Here is a 17,595-nt window from a genome sequence, read left to right as displayed (position 1 = left end):
CTTTACAGAGCGGGTTGTTAGGCATTGGAATGGGCTGCCCAGGGAGGTGGTGGAGTCCCCATCCCTGGAGGTGTTTAAGAGTCGGGTTGACATAGCGCTTAGGGATATGGTGCAGTTGGAACTGTCAGTGCTAGGTCAATGATTGGACTAGATGATCTTCAAGGTCTTTTCCAACCTAGACGATTCTGTGATTCTGTGATTCTGTGAAATTTGCAACCTCTACTTTTTCCTCATAGTGTATACATTATATTAGACACATATTATGCATAAGATAGGAATGGGTCTAGTAGATATATTGGATAATTTCTTTAGTGATAAGTGATGGTCCTTGTTCTTTTCTCATTGATCTTCCCATGTTTGTTAGCCTCAGTACTCATTTACTTGGCCTAAACAGACTAAATCTGTAAAGGAAAGTGTGGCTTGGGCCAACAGGTATAGTGCCTTCTATGCCTACAAGATTTAGGGTTTTTGTGTTTGTTTGGTTTTGTTTGGGTTTTATGTTTGTTTGTTGGGGGTTTTTTTGGGGGTTTTTTTGTTTTTTTTTTTTTTGTTTTTTTTTTAAGAAACATTGTCAGCTCTGACTGAATTATTTGAAGCTAAAGAGTTACTTAAATATTAGCAGCACAATAGCTTGAGAAAGCTGTGAAGCATGGTCAAGCTAAAAATAGAGTTATTACACATAGGAATACAAGTACACTCACGTTCATTAATATCTTAATCAGCATTTTTTTAAAGCCAAGAATGAAGGACTATGTTTCAATATAGCATCCCTGTTAACTATCTTATACATTTATGCATATATATGCATATAACCCTGCCTGATGCCTTATTCAGTTTTTTTCTTATCTTGCAAAGTTTGGGAATTTATTAATTTGACAGTATGTTTAGTTGAAGATATAAATAAAGGAGTCATTATTTTGTCAATATTTATTCCAAAGGGAAGATTTCTGGTCTCCTTATATTAAAGGATAGAGTCAATGGAAGCATGAGACATCACAAAAGGAAAAATTGTGAGCAAAGAGGAAACCCCTAACCTAGTGACATGGAAACATTAACAAATAATTTCACTGTCATGATTCTGCTAACACTGTTCTCCAAAAGCAGTTTATGTCCCTAACTCTTGAAAGTCAGTGGGAGCATCTCTCATTTTTTTTGGCCTTCATTATTTTCCCGCAGTGGCTGACTTACAAGGTGGAGCAGGGGAGGGCATAACAGCAATTTCACCTTGTGCAGCCATTCATACTCATGGAACAGCACAGGAGACACAACACCGAGCACAAGCGAGTCCCACCACACCAACGCTGGCCACAACTGCACTGGAATCCCTCAGCCAGGAGAACAGTGTCTGGCTCCAGACCAAGCCAGACAGGTCCACCTGACCTGTTCAGCTTAGTCATCACAGGTGCCTGCTGGAAGAGATGGCAGTCACAGGACAAGATTGTGTGCAAGGAGACAGTGGCTCCAAAATGGAGCTGAGGGGAGAGGTTCTTGGGATAGGTAAGGGAAAGGAACAAGGGACTAGGCACAGACAATCTCAGACAAAGCTCAACTACAAAACAGTTGATCTGATGGATGTTAGCCCTGGTCTTGAGGGCAGAACCTGTTACAATTCATCCCCCTTTGTGAGAGCTAGCAGACAGTTTCTCAGACTTAAAGAACTGAGCACTGTGACAATTAAGGTGTAATTAAGCAGATGAAGGAGCTGATCTGAAGAAAATAATCAATTCTGTATTTCACCTTTCTCTGAGGCAGATAAAATTCTATGTTAAGAAAGTAATAAGTATGCAGGTAATTATGCTCCAAATGTCCTCTTAGGTAAACTTTATTATTTTGTCTTCCTAGTGGTCACATTCACCATATTCATATTGATTAATGCTGTCAACAACTGATTTACCTGCCTTTTGCTTGCAGAAGACAGACATAAGAATTTAGCTGAGAGATGCTGCAGCAGAAGATTCTATCACAGACATCCAGAGAAGCTTTACAGATAACAAACATCAGCTTTCACTGACCTTTCCAACTTTGCTATTTCTATAGTAAGACTTTTGAAATACCAAATCCAAATATACTCTGCAGTCTTTTTAAGTCTGCAGAAAAGAAATCAATTTCCCCTTAATACTTACTATAAACATCTTGTTGTTACCCTCTACCTTGAAGCAGCTGGTCTCAAAAACAATGAAATGTCTTACTTTGCACAAAGTTCAACCTTACTTATGGATTGCACAGATCTTGTCATGCCATTTGCATTTTTATTACTACCTTGTGTAACACAGGAACGAGGTAGAAGTGTGTATCAAATCTGTCATATATTCCTAACTGTGGCTGACTGTTGAACAATGAATCTGGGCTGTTCCAAACATCTGACAGTTATGCTGAAGCTCTATTTGATGGAGCAACAGTCACTGTATATCTTTAGCAATGAATGCAAAATTGGAATTTTAAATGTTATTTCATACATCAAAAGACAACATTATGTTATCTGCTCCATCCAAGGCTTTAAAAGCTCTGTTGGAGAAGCTAAGGAATACATTCTATTTAATTTCATACCTCCTATGATCACACAGCTGTGTGATATGATACCACCAAAATAACTTTTCAAGGAATAGAAATGCTCCACATGTTAAAAGTCAGAAAGTGGTAATAAATCTTAAGGATTCAATTTGCTACAGATGTTGGATATTACAACAACACAAGAGCACAGCTCAAAATATTGTAAGAAAAACAGGACACATGACAAAAATGCAATTTGTAGTTTTCTAAACAGTTCTGATTAGCTTTTTAAAAAAGTTAAAAAGCTACATCTGTCAGCTTTAGACTTGTGTTTTATTTAATCCTGAATTTTCTCCCTAGTATCTGCAAACTTTTTTCAGATCATGCTTCAGTCTTCAGCAAGTCTTACTCTATTATAAATCAAGGAAATAATTTGGTTCCAGTTTATCTAGCATAATCCACCCCTTTACATCTTTCTCTGACACGTCAGGTACTAGCCCCTATCGCAAACAGAATATAGGAGCTTGGACTCAATCTACCATAAAAGTTCCTAGGCCTTGTTTAGATATTTTGGGATTATCCCTCAAAACTAATTTGAGTAACCAGACAGTCCAACTGCACTCTTGTCAGAGAACATATGCTTACCTTTATAGACTGTCATTACCAACGGTTAGTGATGCCTCCCCTGCATTACCCTTCTGCATTTAGGCAGCGTGGTGCTAAATTTGTGTTTAAATGATATAAAGGTGCCAGACATAAAGAGTTGGTGTAAACAAACAACGGCTTGATGGTTGAGTGTCAGCTCAACCAGCTGAAGGAGAATGTTTTCCTTACGTTAAGGTAATTACTTGTTTATAAGTAATTAAGTATCAAGGCATGAGCAAGCTCAGTTTTCCGTCTTGAAAGAACATGATTCCGTCTACTTACACCAATAGCATAGTATTTCCAAAAGCCATTTTATTCAGTCACTGTTTCAGGAAGGAGGTTAAAATCAAAGCTGGTTAAATTTATGAAAATCCTGGCCAGATGATGGACAAAAGAAGGCAAGGAAAAAGAAGAGTTTAAGAGGCCAGATATCTCACTCTAGATCTTCCTCAGATAAAGCTTTATCCAGGATGGGAGTTTTGGCTAGATGCCTAATCTTCACCATGATCTCCGTATGTATCTGGATAAATGAGAACAGACATTTCTTGGAACTGATATGAAGTATACACCGACTTAGACACAGTGATATGTGTATAACTTCCTGTAAACCTAGGAAATGTGTTGCTCTACTACGATTGCTGAAATATCACTCAAATATCTGAGAAAGGAAGCACCCGTAAGGTGTAGTTGGAAGTTGTAGCAAGGTAGCTGCTAAAGACGCCAGGATGGAGGATTGTGTGCTACACTTTGTCTATGAAATAGGTATTGAGTGCCTAAACTCACTGTGCTTCTCAACAAATACGCGGTATTTATTCACACATGCTCAAAAAGAAACATGGCAGCTGCTATCTGTAAAGACTGCAGAACTGCAGAGACAAGATATAAGAGGGATTTCTTCCCTGCCTTGCTTCTCTCTTCTCCTGTCTTGTATTTTTGCCTCACCCAGTCTTACTTTCTGCAAGAGGCAGTGACTAGAAGGTTGGGTAGCCACATATATATTTAAGAAGATTCAGTTAAGTTTCCAAAACTGTTTTCTATTGGATGAAAGCAGATGTATCTATAATCTGGATACACAGTTATAATAGATTGTTTTAGTATACATTATCAGTATGTGTATTTTGCTTTGTTACTAAAGGCCAGTTAACAGTTAACAGTTTACAGCCAATTAAGCAACAAGTTACTTCACAGTAGCTTTAAATGATGCATATATTTTCAGTCCTGATTTCCTGGGAATCAATGTTACTTTTCCAAATTTCTATTTAAAACTTTAAACAATTCGATTCTTATCTGCTAATGGATAGTTCAATCTTTTTATATTTGTGCCTGTGAAATATGCCAAACTTGGCCTATGACAAAATAATTGTTTACATTGTTACAGAAAAGACACCATAGTATGTATTTGAAACTACTATTCCTGTTCACTCCAGTCTATATCCCAGAAACAAACAACATTGTTTCCTGTGAACACAGAATTAAGTAACCCATGTCCAACAATGATGGGACAGAAGGTAATTTATCGGGATGGAAAAAGTTCAGTCTCGGTACCCAGTCAGGGTTTGAACCCTTTACCAAAAACACAGTAAAACAATCCAGCCACCACAATAAACACCCCAATGAGCATCTGGAAGCCTCTCTGCAAGATTTGAGACTGAGGAAAACAAATCTCACTTCACAGATACCACTGAATATTACCAACATGATGAAATACAGCCAGAAAGGATCTAGGCACCTAGAAGTTACTTACTGTATTATCTAATGTTCAGGCTCATGATTAATACAGTGGGGTTTGAAACCTGTATTAGAAGTCTAGGTCCATGCACAATACCTGATGGTGTCTCACTCAGGGATTCTATACAGGTGTTATGCCAAGAAAATCATCATCTACAGACAAGGAAATACACAAGTTATAGGAAATACAGATTTTACACCCTTTCTAGCATATCCTAATCTTCAACAACAGAGTGCTGGAAGGTTGTGTCCACTTGTTTAACAGTTTGTAAACACAGCAGCAGTGTGAGATGCTGTTGGGGAAAGCCTGGCCAGTATTCAGCCTACTCCCATCATACTCCCAACATCCACCACTGTTGAACTGGTGCTGTCAGAGGGTACACCCCTGCCTATGGTTTCAGAGCACTAGCAACTTCAGCGTCACCTTCTGGAGTTGCAACTGCCAGTTTTGAGCTCAGCATCCCATATGCACAGATTATTTTTTTCTCTAGAGGCATTACTTTGTTTTAAAAGTGTAATCTATATCGAAGACTGTCTGGCTTTTTTTCTTCCTCATTCAGATCTGTGAGGTCCTTCTGGAGCTGCCTGCCATTAGCACACCATTTAACTACCCAAAGGAGCCAAAAGACTTATTAACTAGAAAGTTTAAGACAGCATAACAGAAAAATGTCTAAGCCTACTAGTTAGGATATGTACCAGGGTAAGACCTGGTTTCTGTCTGGAATTCATTTAAAGTCCTTGAGTATATGGTTGAATGCAGCCTGTTTCAAAACTTCAACAGAATTTGTAATAAAAATTTAGTCTCATTATCAGTGCACTGAGCCATTTACTTACTCCCACACACAAGTCAGAAGCATGGCAAATCATTTTGCAGAGATCATTTAATTACTCATGAGTGCACCTAGAGCAGTATATCCTAATTCTCATAAATGACCTATAGTTTCAAGTGTTTATTCAGAAGAGAAGCATTTCAAAAGGTCAGAAAGGATCATTCATCAGAGGCTTAGAAATTGCTCCTTTGTAAGTTTTACATACAGTAAAAGGATACACAGTAATTTTCAGACTTGCATCAGGTTTCATTATTTTTCTGATAAAGAACTTTTTTTTTTTTTTCCACAGAAAAAATAAATTCTCATTTAAAGGATTTCTTAACTAGTATAGTCTTTCATATTGAATCTAGTATTGAACATATTTTATGCAATCATCCTAGGACTGTGAATAAGAATAATTTTTTATTTATCCTGGCACTCAGAACTTGATTGCTTTTGTACGGCTACATTTTATTGCAATGTACAAAAGTTCTCCCCCCACCTAAACATGAGAAAGAAGACTAAGCTCCATTAAGCTTTGAACACTCATGAGGTATCACACTATTACCCTGAACATAAAGAGAAATTAATTTTCAGTGTTTTACTATAGGAAATTTAGACTCATTTTATTTACAAGGCTAGAGATGTTTCCATGTGAATGAGAAAGATGAGGTAAACCTCTTTCCCTTGCCTCTTACAGGAACATCATACATGATGACAAGGCATGGTCTCACAGGGTATGTTGGGGAGCACCATCTAAATCCCAAATTACATCAGTCACATGATATGGGGTGCAGTGACACAGGACATCAAGTCACTCCAGTAAAGGCAGATGTGGGGCAGCACTGCAGCTGCAGGAAGACCCTTGAGATCTTGCCCCTCCTTGACCTCATCCTCCTCCCACTTCCCCATCACAGCTCTGCAAAGCCCTGGGGAACACCCTGCTGCAGAGGCTGTGGGGGCCACCTGACAGAGAAAGAAGAGGTGGAGAGGTAAGCGCTGCAGCTACCTCACGCTCCAGCACTGTCTGCAGGAGAAAATTGGGCTCTACTACAGCTTAACAGAGGGCAAGTTTTGCCCAAAGGCTTCCTTCATATAACTGATGGGCATTGATTTTAACGTCATGATTCATTTGTTGTGGTTCTCTTTGTAACTAAAAGATGCAATAAAAATAACTGCAGTGTGCTCAGCAGCCAACTTCAGAGATGTGGTGTCCTGAAAGGCTGATACAGACAAAGACTCCTTGGCTTGGAACATGTTTTAAATCTTCCCACCTCTCCAGGAAACATTTATGACCTGCCTAACACACACTATTGCTAATGCAAGTCTTTGTAAAGACAAAATTCCAGATATAGATCAGGTATAACTCACTATACCTCTACTTTCTACAGATAGCTTGAAAAATGACTGGGGGTTGAAATTGCCCTTGCGCAGTTAAAAAATTATTCTGAAGCCCAAGAAAAACATGAATGTAAGCATTAACTATTTGGATATCTGTCATTTTAGTGGCTGATAACTGAAAAAAATGGATGAAATATGAATTTCTAACAGTAAAAGGTAACCAGAAGAGAGATAATGGAGAGGAACAAAAAATAAAACAGGTGTACCAAAACCAGGACAGAAGCCATTGGGGTTCTTCCCTGAACTTGCTGTCACCCTGTATGATATAAATCATGACAAAGTCCTGAAGAATGAGCTGTGACACAGCGCAAGGCTCTACCCCCATCTCACCTGCAGATACATCACTGCTCCTGGTAAAAATATGACTTTGACTAGAGAACAGCTTACATAGTATTTCTTGGCGACGAACCCGAATATAAATTATTTGCAACACATCGCCTCTGCTGAAATACTTTGCATGACTCGTGGCTGAGAGAGCAGGACCTCCAAAAATTGAAGCTGGGAGTTGATAGCGAGCCACAACTTTAACTGTGAGAGCAGGACTGATCCTTCTAACATGGTGAACAGCAAAGTAGGCAGAAAGGAGGAACCTAACATGCCTAACCTAAATAAAAATACCCCATCAATAAGAAACAAACAGTAAGAATGATCATATTTATTGGACAATAACTCTAAGTCACTTCTTTACTGTAAACTGCATTTCTTTCTGTTTTGTTGTGCTTTTATAATGTTGTCTCTCCCCAGAGATTGAATTGAGTGCTATATTTCTGATTTTTGCAAATAAAACCAATGAGATAAGAATGATTTTAAATATAAACATCTGGATATAATATTTAATAATGTTGGCATTTCTACAAAATAGCATCACTAGTTGAAAGCACTGTTCAAAATGTAACTTGATTTTTCAGAGATATTTACTAAAGAGAGAATTTTCTTAAAATGGGCCACAGTTTGGAAATCTGTAGCTTGAATCAAAAAATAATACAAGCCAGTCTGGGATCATTTTAAACTCCACCTTTGAAATATCCTTTGTAGGTAAGAAATGGTGAGGGAATTTTGAGAATATCAAAGTGTTAGAGAACAATCTGAATATCTGCATAGCTCCCATAATTCTGTGCCATATGGCCTTTATGTAAAGTCTGTGAAAGCTCTGAGATGCAGCCTGCTCTATGGATTGCTTCTCAGTGCTGATCAGTACTGCTGAGAGCATATCTGCAGGTGTCAGGATATCAGATGACCTGAACCTAAGAGCAATGAGCTTTAATATGCAGATAAATTTAAAGAGCTCAATTCCCTGCTGATTTAAAACAGGATGCTAGAGTCTCTCCAGCTCCAGACATTGACTAGTAAGAAACAGCAGGGCAAAAAAATTAGGGAATATTCCTTGCAGTAAGCACAAGTTCACCATTACCCTCAATTACCGTCTGAAGATCCTGAGTAGCTTTAAACACCCTATAGCAATTAGAAAGACAGCTTTTCAGTAAAATGGGCATTTGCATTTGAATGAAACATACTTAACCAGATAGACTCCAACATATCAAATTCTGATTCATTTTTCTCCTCTTCAAACAAAGGTAGAACATTTAAAGTTGCCCTGTAGAAAGAGCTTCCCTTTTTTTTTTTTTCGTATTCTTACTCCCTCCCCTAGACTCAGATTCTTTACTATTTTTATTACTGCAGTTTGAACAGCTTTCCATAAAACTAATGACTGTACTTCCCCCCTTTAATCTTGTTTTGTTTGACTGATTAGAAACAAATAGAGCATGAGCTATAAAGGAAGAACTTTTGCTCTTCATCAGCTGACAGAAAGCAAGTTACTCTCAAACTTACAAACATGGACCTGCTGGTTTATAAATAACCTCCAGACAGTCAGTGACATCTAAGCCTCCCTAAAAGACAATTGAGGGGAAGAGACATGATTGGACAAAATTCTTGTTCTGGATCATTAACCATTAAATTGAACTAGGAATTCAATTATTTGGTTACGCTGTACAGAAATACTTGGGCAGATTGTCTCTATCAGAAAATTGGACAAAATTAACCTTCTTGTATTTTTGTAATGTGCATGTTCTGGCAAGATTTCCTTGTAGGAATGATTGCACAAATGACTAAAACACTTGGATACACCTGAGTGGTACAGATTATGAGATTTTTGGTTTTTCTTATTCTAGATTCTTGGTTTTCTCCTATTAGGTCATCCAGGTGAAAACTATTGATTTTTTTAGCTAGAAATGGCTACAGACATGTATGTTTTGAAGCTCACGTGACATTAAGTGGAATAAAGTACCACTCTGACTTTAAAGACTACAACTAAGAATGAAGATATGGCAGCTAAACAGCATCAAATATCTCATATAGTCTGACTAGTGAAGCTAGTAGGAATGTGTAGGAATTGTGGGTTTTACACGTGTAGGAACTGTGGATTTTACACGTGTAGGAATTGTGGGTTTGTAACTACACAGGTTCCAGTATCTGGTATTTGTGTTAAAAGTACCATTTATATTTGTTTTCCTCTACTACAGAGTCATAATCAAACATTCAGAATGGTGTTGTAACTAATTTGTATTTTATTTAAAAGTATATAACACATGTTGGAACCTAGCTGTTTGAAATTACCTCCTGATGTCCATATTTCCCTGGAATAGCTTTTTAAAAGTAGCTATTTTCATAGCTTTGGTGCTATTTTTAGGCATCTTTCTAGAGGTTAACTGGAACAGAGGACAGACAAGTCAGTCACCCTGGGCTCTCCTATGACCTGGTATATTCATGGCCTCCAGTTCACCCGGATTAAAAATGCCTTTAGTATTTTACTTGCACATTATCAGTGTCTTTAATTTCAACAGGACAACAAGTATAACAAGTAGGAAGGTGTCAGAAGTGTACCTTTGTGCCCTTGGACAGTGATATCACGTACCCACCTGTGCTGCATTAAGAACTGATATTTGTATAAATTCGGTTTCCTGCTGCTTTAACATAGATAATGCAAACATTAAGAAGATGTTGTGTAGCCATCTTCACATAGGTACATGCTATTTTATGCTAAGCATCAGGATCAGTGATCAGCGTGTGTAACTGTTCAGCTGGAGGCAGTAGGGTGACAACCAGTGAATGATGGCAAAGTTGAGAACAACATGAATATAGCTGACTTGAAGGTGCTGGCAGAGACTGGCAGATAATTTGCTTCAACTGCTCTAAATGAAAAGCATCACCTAAATTGACACCTCTAATGTCAGAAAGGGATGTGCTGAGGTGCACTGAGTCTTGTTGGTTTCCACCTGAAACCTGACCTGCTCACTTTTTGCCACTGAATAGCTCCAATAATATGCAGGGCAGGAGGGAGAGGGGCACCTGGAAAAGTGCAGATTCTCACTTTCCATCCCAATGTCTACAAGGCGACATGTCTACTGTTCCCATACCAAAACATCTTTATGTGGCAACACCATGTGCATGATCCACACAGAAAAAACTGCCCATGCAATTATGACTGACACAATTAAACATTTAAAGATTAATGTGTAGCTTCCAAGTTGCTTTGAAGAGCTAAAGGACAAAGGAAATTCTGCCACAGATACTAATCTCCACAGGGCTCTGCTCAGTCCTTTTCACTGATGTGGCCTGAACTCATCCCTCTGTAGCTAGGTCCATTTTGGAACTGAGACCCAGGACATATCTCCAGCAAAGATCCTGAGACTTCCCATTTCCTCACAGGGTACCCCTGCTTTGTAAATTACCCATTGGAGTAAAAAAACACTTCAAAACAGAACACCGTCTCTTGGGCCATGTTTTACCAAATACTTTACACAGATGAACACAACTTCCTCTGGCTGTGAAGATTCTCTAACCTTTCTGGTTTTAAAGCTTTCTATTAAACAACAGTTCAGCAAGTGGAATCCTACTTTCAAGCGTCAGTGCCAGTTTCCAGGGTGCTGTGCTGTAATTTAATAGTGCCAAGTACTAGCTTGAATTTTAAAGCATGCTTTTAGCAGTTTGAACTGCATTTTCCACAAGACTATTTCACTCTGAGCTTGCTGTTACACAGTCAAAGAACCTCACTTTTGAGAACATTTAAACATCACAGTCAAATCACGACCATCTGATATCACAGTTGCTGTACCATGTCTAGCAAAAATAGATTATGGAATATCATATGATTAACAGAAATAATCTTACAATAATACCATATTCGGAGAGCAGACATAAACATTCAGAGCCACTATCTATAGCTTCTCCAGCAAGCATAGGCAATCCAAGCTTTCCTCAAGGCTTTTTGTTGTTGAGTGGATAGCTGCAACCAATGTTTTCTTAGCCATGTTCAATCCGTTTTCTGTCACCCACCTTTTTAATTATACCAACATTTTTATCTTAATCTTTTCTTCATGCTTTTGTTTAGGTACCAGAATTCAGTTTTTCTCTTACTTTTTCTACAGTTTCATTTAATTGATGCTTCCTTTGTTGCTACATTTATTTTTCTTTTTAACTTGTGTATTTTCATGGCAAGTACTCCCTCTGGCAAGGCTCGTTGCGTGATTTACTCCACCATATTTCCTTCCTAGCACTTCCCAGGTTTTTACCATGGATTGTGTGTCCTGTTCCCATCTGTCTGCTTTCTTTTTGAAATACAGGAATCACACTGGAAGTGCACCAATTGAATAATAATTATATGTATTCAGGTGGAACACCACAGGGATCCTTGACTCATTGCCTTTTTGCAATAACATAAACATGCATTTCCCATCAGGGAAACCCATGTAGAAATACAATGCTATTTCTAACTACAGTGTCCAGATATACAGTCCTAATGCTGGCAGAAGTGTCTAGCAGAAAAGAATATAGATGGGAATGAATAGAAAGAACTTGCGAATTCCACTCCATCCTTTTCACATCCGCTCCTCAATAGCCCCTCCTATTAGCTTCCATTTCTCATCCCCTGTACGCAGCACTGGCATCACCCATGTTCCTTGGACATTTCCTCCTGTTCCTGTGACTCCCATACCATCCACATCAGGCAACATACCAGGTTGTATGGTGATAAAAATAATTCAGAAACATACATTTCCAAAGCTTTTCCCCTTAGAAGAAGTAAACTAAGCTATTTCGAGAGTTTCATTCAAAACAGACATTCCCTATCCACAACTGAATATGGGATCTGGATTTACTGAGCTGCCCAAAGTGCTTTGTTCCTCACTGGTTGGGCACCAGCCGGCAGTAGCACTTAGCCCTGCTCGAGCAGTCACCTGGGAAAGCTGCCGACTGCATGTGCTCTGTCAGCCTGGGTCTCTGGTCACACAAGGTTTTGTGTAATGGACCACATGCAATACAAGTGAATTATTTACCATAATTTACAACAGGTCTGGCTCCCAGGAGAGACCAAAAGCTGGAATACCATATCAGAAATGAAATGTAATGTAGTTTGTTGGGGTTTTTTTCAAGTGCATTCAGAAAGTTTGGAGCCAGACAAAATACCCATTTTATTGGGGTCAGTGACCACAAGAAATACTCAAACATTTCTGGTGAGATTCAGGAAAAAAAGTAACTGAGCAGAAGCAATGCTTACCAGCAGAAAGCCTCTCTGTTTGCAACAGGCTCTGCCAAGCGCCGAGCCGCCTCTCCCTGCTGCCATCATGTTTGCTCCATTCCCATCCCTGAGGTACTGCCGCACCAGCATCTGTGTGCTGTCAGTTCATTGAGGCAGCGAGGGGGTAGTTATAAATGTATAATGAATGCTTTTACAGCTCGTCGTCAGGAAGGGTGCGTGCTGTTTGCAGGCTGGTGCAGTGATGCTATGGCTGGGGCAAAAAGCTGGTAGACTAATGGAGAAAGGAAAGTGCTAGAAAGTGTGAAAATGTAACCTTTTTTGCTAGAACTTTTGCTCATGAGGGGTGTGGGGTTCTGGAGGCTGGTCAGGTGCCAGTCACAGGAGGCACCCTGACATCCATGCCACAATGAGCATGGTAGGGGATCGTGCTTGTCAGCTTCATGAATCACTGTCTTTAAAAGGTGGTGTGTTCTCATGTGTTTAGATGGAGGGGAAATGCAGCCTATGACTCTTGCTCTGTAGTTGATTGCCTGTTTCCCAAAAACATTTAAACACATACTTTACTCAAACACATAGTCAGATGGTTCAACAGTGTCCTCTGGTTATGTTCAGGTACTTTCTATTTGTCAACTTTCACCTCAAGTCACAGTATGCCTCTGTCTAGCCAGCCACATTGGTAACAGTCGACTGAAATGAACAGTTTCAGGTTTTCTCTACTTGCCCTATTTAACGTTTGTCTCCAGCACTCATTTTCCATGGAAATTCCCATGAACTTATCTTGTGAGCCATAGCAGAGCATGATACCGTTAGTGTCACCTTGGCTAGCCTGACGAATCTTCAGCACACTAAGTGCTAATGTTCAGGCACTGAATTTTCTCCTAGAGATGGGCCACGTTGGCTACTGACAAGACTTCCAGTTTGGTGCTTAGAGCACCTTTCAGGTCACACTGAGGTGGTTGCTGAGCTTAGTTCAATGCCTCTACATAGCTCTTCAATACCTCACAGTATAAATATCTGAAATACAAGTTCCCATTCTCCTCAACAACCGAAGACTGTGATGGGCATGGGGAACAACACAGTAAATTAACTTGGCAGAACCTGAAGCCTTTACAATGATATTTGCACAGCTAAAACTTTGTAAGAAAAACAGCAATGTCTGCAGGAGACAAGGCAGGTCTGGGAATTAAGTAGTCACGTTTTCTGACCTCTGATTTGGTCGTGACTCAGGGTTGAGAAACTACATCTGTCTAATATGGGGGATAACAACTGTAACCTGTTCCCATGGGACATTGGGAGGATCTCTTTAACGATTACCTTGTGCATCAAATGTGTCACACTATCCATGAACAGTAAGTGCTCTAATTTATTCCAGGTATGGCTGGACATGAATACGAGTGAAATCTCTGGGAAGTTTCAGATGATTTACATTACAGAGCTGGAGTTCAGGATACATGAGACAGGATGGATCTCTCCTTGACCTGCTAAGATTTTAAGTGTGGCCCTAACAACAACACTTGCTTTTTCCATTAAGTATTCTTAGCAGTATTCAAGGTCAATCTAGGCCTCATACAAGAGCAACAAAGATGTGTGTGCTAATTCTTGGCTGTGTGTTTTGCTAAAGATGAGTAAGACTCACTTACTGCCCATGGAGTGTTTTACTGTGGCAACAGATTACCCATTTTTTAAAGGAATAAATGTTTAAATTGTTGAAAACAGAGCCTTGCCAGCCATGACTATAGTACATTCTGCCCACAGTAAATCCTGTCCTGGCACCTTTGGGCACAAGATTTTTCAAACGCATTTTCCCAAACTTTGGTAGGTCAGAAAAGAGACATGCAGCCTACAACAAAGAGCGGAACCTGTACAACACCCCACTGGCCAGTCTTGTCCTTGCTCTGTTTTACCCCATCAGTGGGGAGACAGTCCATGAGCTCAGGATGTCATCACGGTTCTGTGGCATGGCCCCTTGGACACTTTTATATGAACCCAATGGCACAGCTGTGCAGAAAACCAGGTCCGGTGGCATCTGAGCCCAGGTTGCAGGCTGGCACATTTCATTTCCTTCCCTTGTGGCAGTAATTTCAAGTAGTACAGTCTTGCCAGCTAAATTTTTTTAGCAACTTCTGTTTTGCATCCACACCCATTTTATAAGTTTATTTCTACATGCAGCTCACAGACTGACAGCAAGGATTGCATTTACTGGTAAAACTCTTCTGGCTCTTTCTCTTATGTCTGCTTTAACCATTGCACATGATTATTTAAAACAAATACCTGCATGAGAAAAGGCAAAAGTGAATCATAAAGAAAATAGTGTAAAGGGTATTTGACTTGCAAATCAGTAGACAGGCTTTGTGAAACACTTAACATTTACTTGCTACATTGAGCCTTCAGCTATTAATCCTGTCATTTCCAACTGTCATTGCCCTGATATTATTTGCACATAACCCCTCTTTCTAGTGATCATGAGCCCTTGCTTCGGATAGGTTACAAATGCATAGCCATTTGCAAAGAGCATTTCTCTAACACAGTGTTCCTACATTTTGTTGATTCACATGAGGAATAGAAACTTTAAGCAGAATGTCATTTTTGCTGCAGTGAAATTTAACAGCTTGATGCACTACCATCTGTTTAAGGGAAAATAAGTATCAAGCCGACGTTAGGGTTTAACGCTATAATAATACTTCAAATTGTACAGCAATACTGATGGCAGATTCATTCTTTGAGTAGATTGATCTCTTTTGGAGGTGCTGTATGACAGCGAGAATGGACAGAATTATTTGGTGTCTTAAGGAAGAAAGACTGGAAATTTGATACATCAGAAGAAAGGAAACCAGAGGATGCTTGACAACATAGTCAACAGAAGAGTCAACGGGAGAATGAGCACATTGGCTTTGTCTGCTGAAGGCAAGATAGCAAGCAAGGACAATAGCTGGTGGACTGCGAAATCAAAGTGCCAGGAGCTGTTGATACAACTGTACCATGGCTGCTGTTCTGAAACTGCTGCTGCCTTCCCAAGACCATCCTCAACCTCCTTGTGCTTTTGACTAAATCTCTATTATGTGTTTTCTGGGATGGGGAGCCTTCTGTGGCAAGTCATCTTTCCATTTTGCTTGTGCAGTATCCAGCACCACGTTCATAAACACTGATGTTTCTACAAATGATAAATTTAATAGTCACAGTACTGATTGCTTTTATTTTCTCACTGGTACCCTCTATTTCACTATGACAGCCAAAAAATATTTAAATAAAAGCCTGAATGTCTTAATTTTGCTCCCTCAGCTTTTGCAATATAAATCTTTCCTGCTCCCATGTCAATCAAAGACAACATTCTCCTTCAGTGGTAGATGATCTAAGCAATAAAAATTGTATCAACAAGGGTCTGCTTAGACAAAAGTCAAATCTGGGAAGTTTATAAAGTTATCTGCAGTGGTTAGTTATTGACTGAGTTAACTGCTGCTCCGATTTTGCCTACAGCTGTCACTGAAAAGATACTTCTGGTATGGGGAGAGAAGAGCAGATACCATCCTGCCTGCATCAGGGAGCAGAACTTGCAATCCACAGGTCTCCCAGAAGCCTTCAGGATGGGAGCAGTTATCCTGCCCACCTGCAGGGTTTCATGGCCAGTGTGTTAGACTAGGTGCTGAATAACCTCTGCACATCCTCGTTACACTTCAAGATTAGCAGTGCTAAGAAGCGCATAGGAACTCAGGGTAGCTAAGAAAGTTCTTTCCCAAAATGTCATTTATTCTCCATGACTCTGCAAGTGCTTCTTCAAGAAAGTGAAATAGATTGAGGACGGCTTTAATATTTTCCCTTTCTCTACAATTTTTTTCCTGTTGTTTTTCCTTAATTATTTTGTTAGAAAACAACATATGGGGATGAATCCCCAGTGTATTACACCGTGTTAAAATGTGCAAAGGAAAATATAAGTCAACCAGGGTAATATTGTTAATATCTATGCTACACCTGGGCACTAAAACAGTTAAATGGTGGAACATTCTATTTCACTTGGGAGTTAATGATGCTTGAAAACAATGTTATCCTCCTATCATTTGTTATCATCAAGGACTGGACATCCCAGTTTATATTCATGAAAATGAATATATATTTCTATTCATGAAAACTGATTAACCTATAATGGGTTATTTAAATGAAGAATTAATGAAAAAACTTTCAACTGTTCTAGTCTGAATCTACTCAGAAACAAAAGCAGCACAGAAAAAGACTATTCACAAAGGTAATAGCAGTAAAAAAACCCTTGCAATACCAAGGACTTTTATTAACACTTTTCTTCTGTCTTGAGTGTAGTTGCTAAAATTATGTGCTATGTTGAAAACATAGCTTAACCGCCTGAATGCAGTCTGCTAATATGAGCAGACTTCTCCATGCCCCAGGCTGAAATAACAAGGTAAGAGTTTTGCAATTACTTCATTATCTATTGGGGGAAAACCTAACCAATAAATGTTATCAAAATTTTAGAAATTGTTCTTTAAAAGCCAATGTTTCAGTAGAAATGTGAAGGTGGAAGGGCTGATGACCTAAGAGGTGCTTGGGACTTGAGCTTAGTTATTGCATGGTTACAGGGATGAACTAGTCTGGGTTGTGAAAGCTGATAGATAGCCACTTGGCAGCCATGACTCTCAGACTGTGAAGCTTTTAATCCTGTAAAAAGAAGGCAAGATAAATAGTAGAACCACAACCTTGGCCTTCAGGAGAGAAGATGATGGCTTTTTCAGGGATCTGTTTGGCAGAATCGCACAGGAGACTGCCCTGGAGAGCAAAGGGACCCAGGAGAGTTGGTTGTCTTTCAAGAACATCCTCGTCAGAGCACAAGAACAGTCCATTCTGACATGTGGGTAGTTGAGCAAGTGTGGCAGGCAGCCAGCGTGCATGAACAAGGCTCTCCTGCCTGAGTTCAGACAGCAAGCAAGCACACAGATGGTGGAGTGTACTTGCCAGCCAGGAGCAATATAGAGACATTACTTG

Source organism: Strix uralensis, chromosome 4 (genome assembly GCF_047716275.1).
Source record: "Strix uralensis isolate ZFMK-TIS-50842 chromosome 4, bStrUra1, whole genome shotgun sequence".
Taxonomy (NCBI): domain Eukaryota; kingdom Metazoa; phylum Chordata; class Aves; order Strigiformes; family Strigidae; genus Strix; species Strix uralensis.
The sequence above is the reverse complement of the archived record's forward strand: the minus strand, read 5'-3'. Positions refer to the sequence as shown.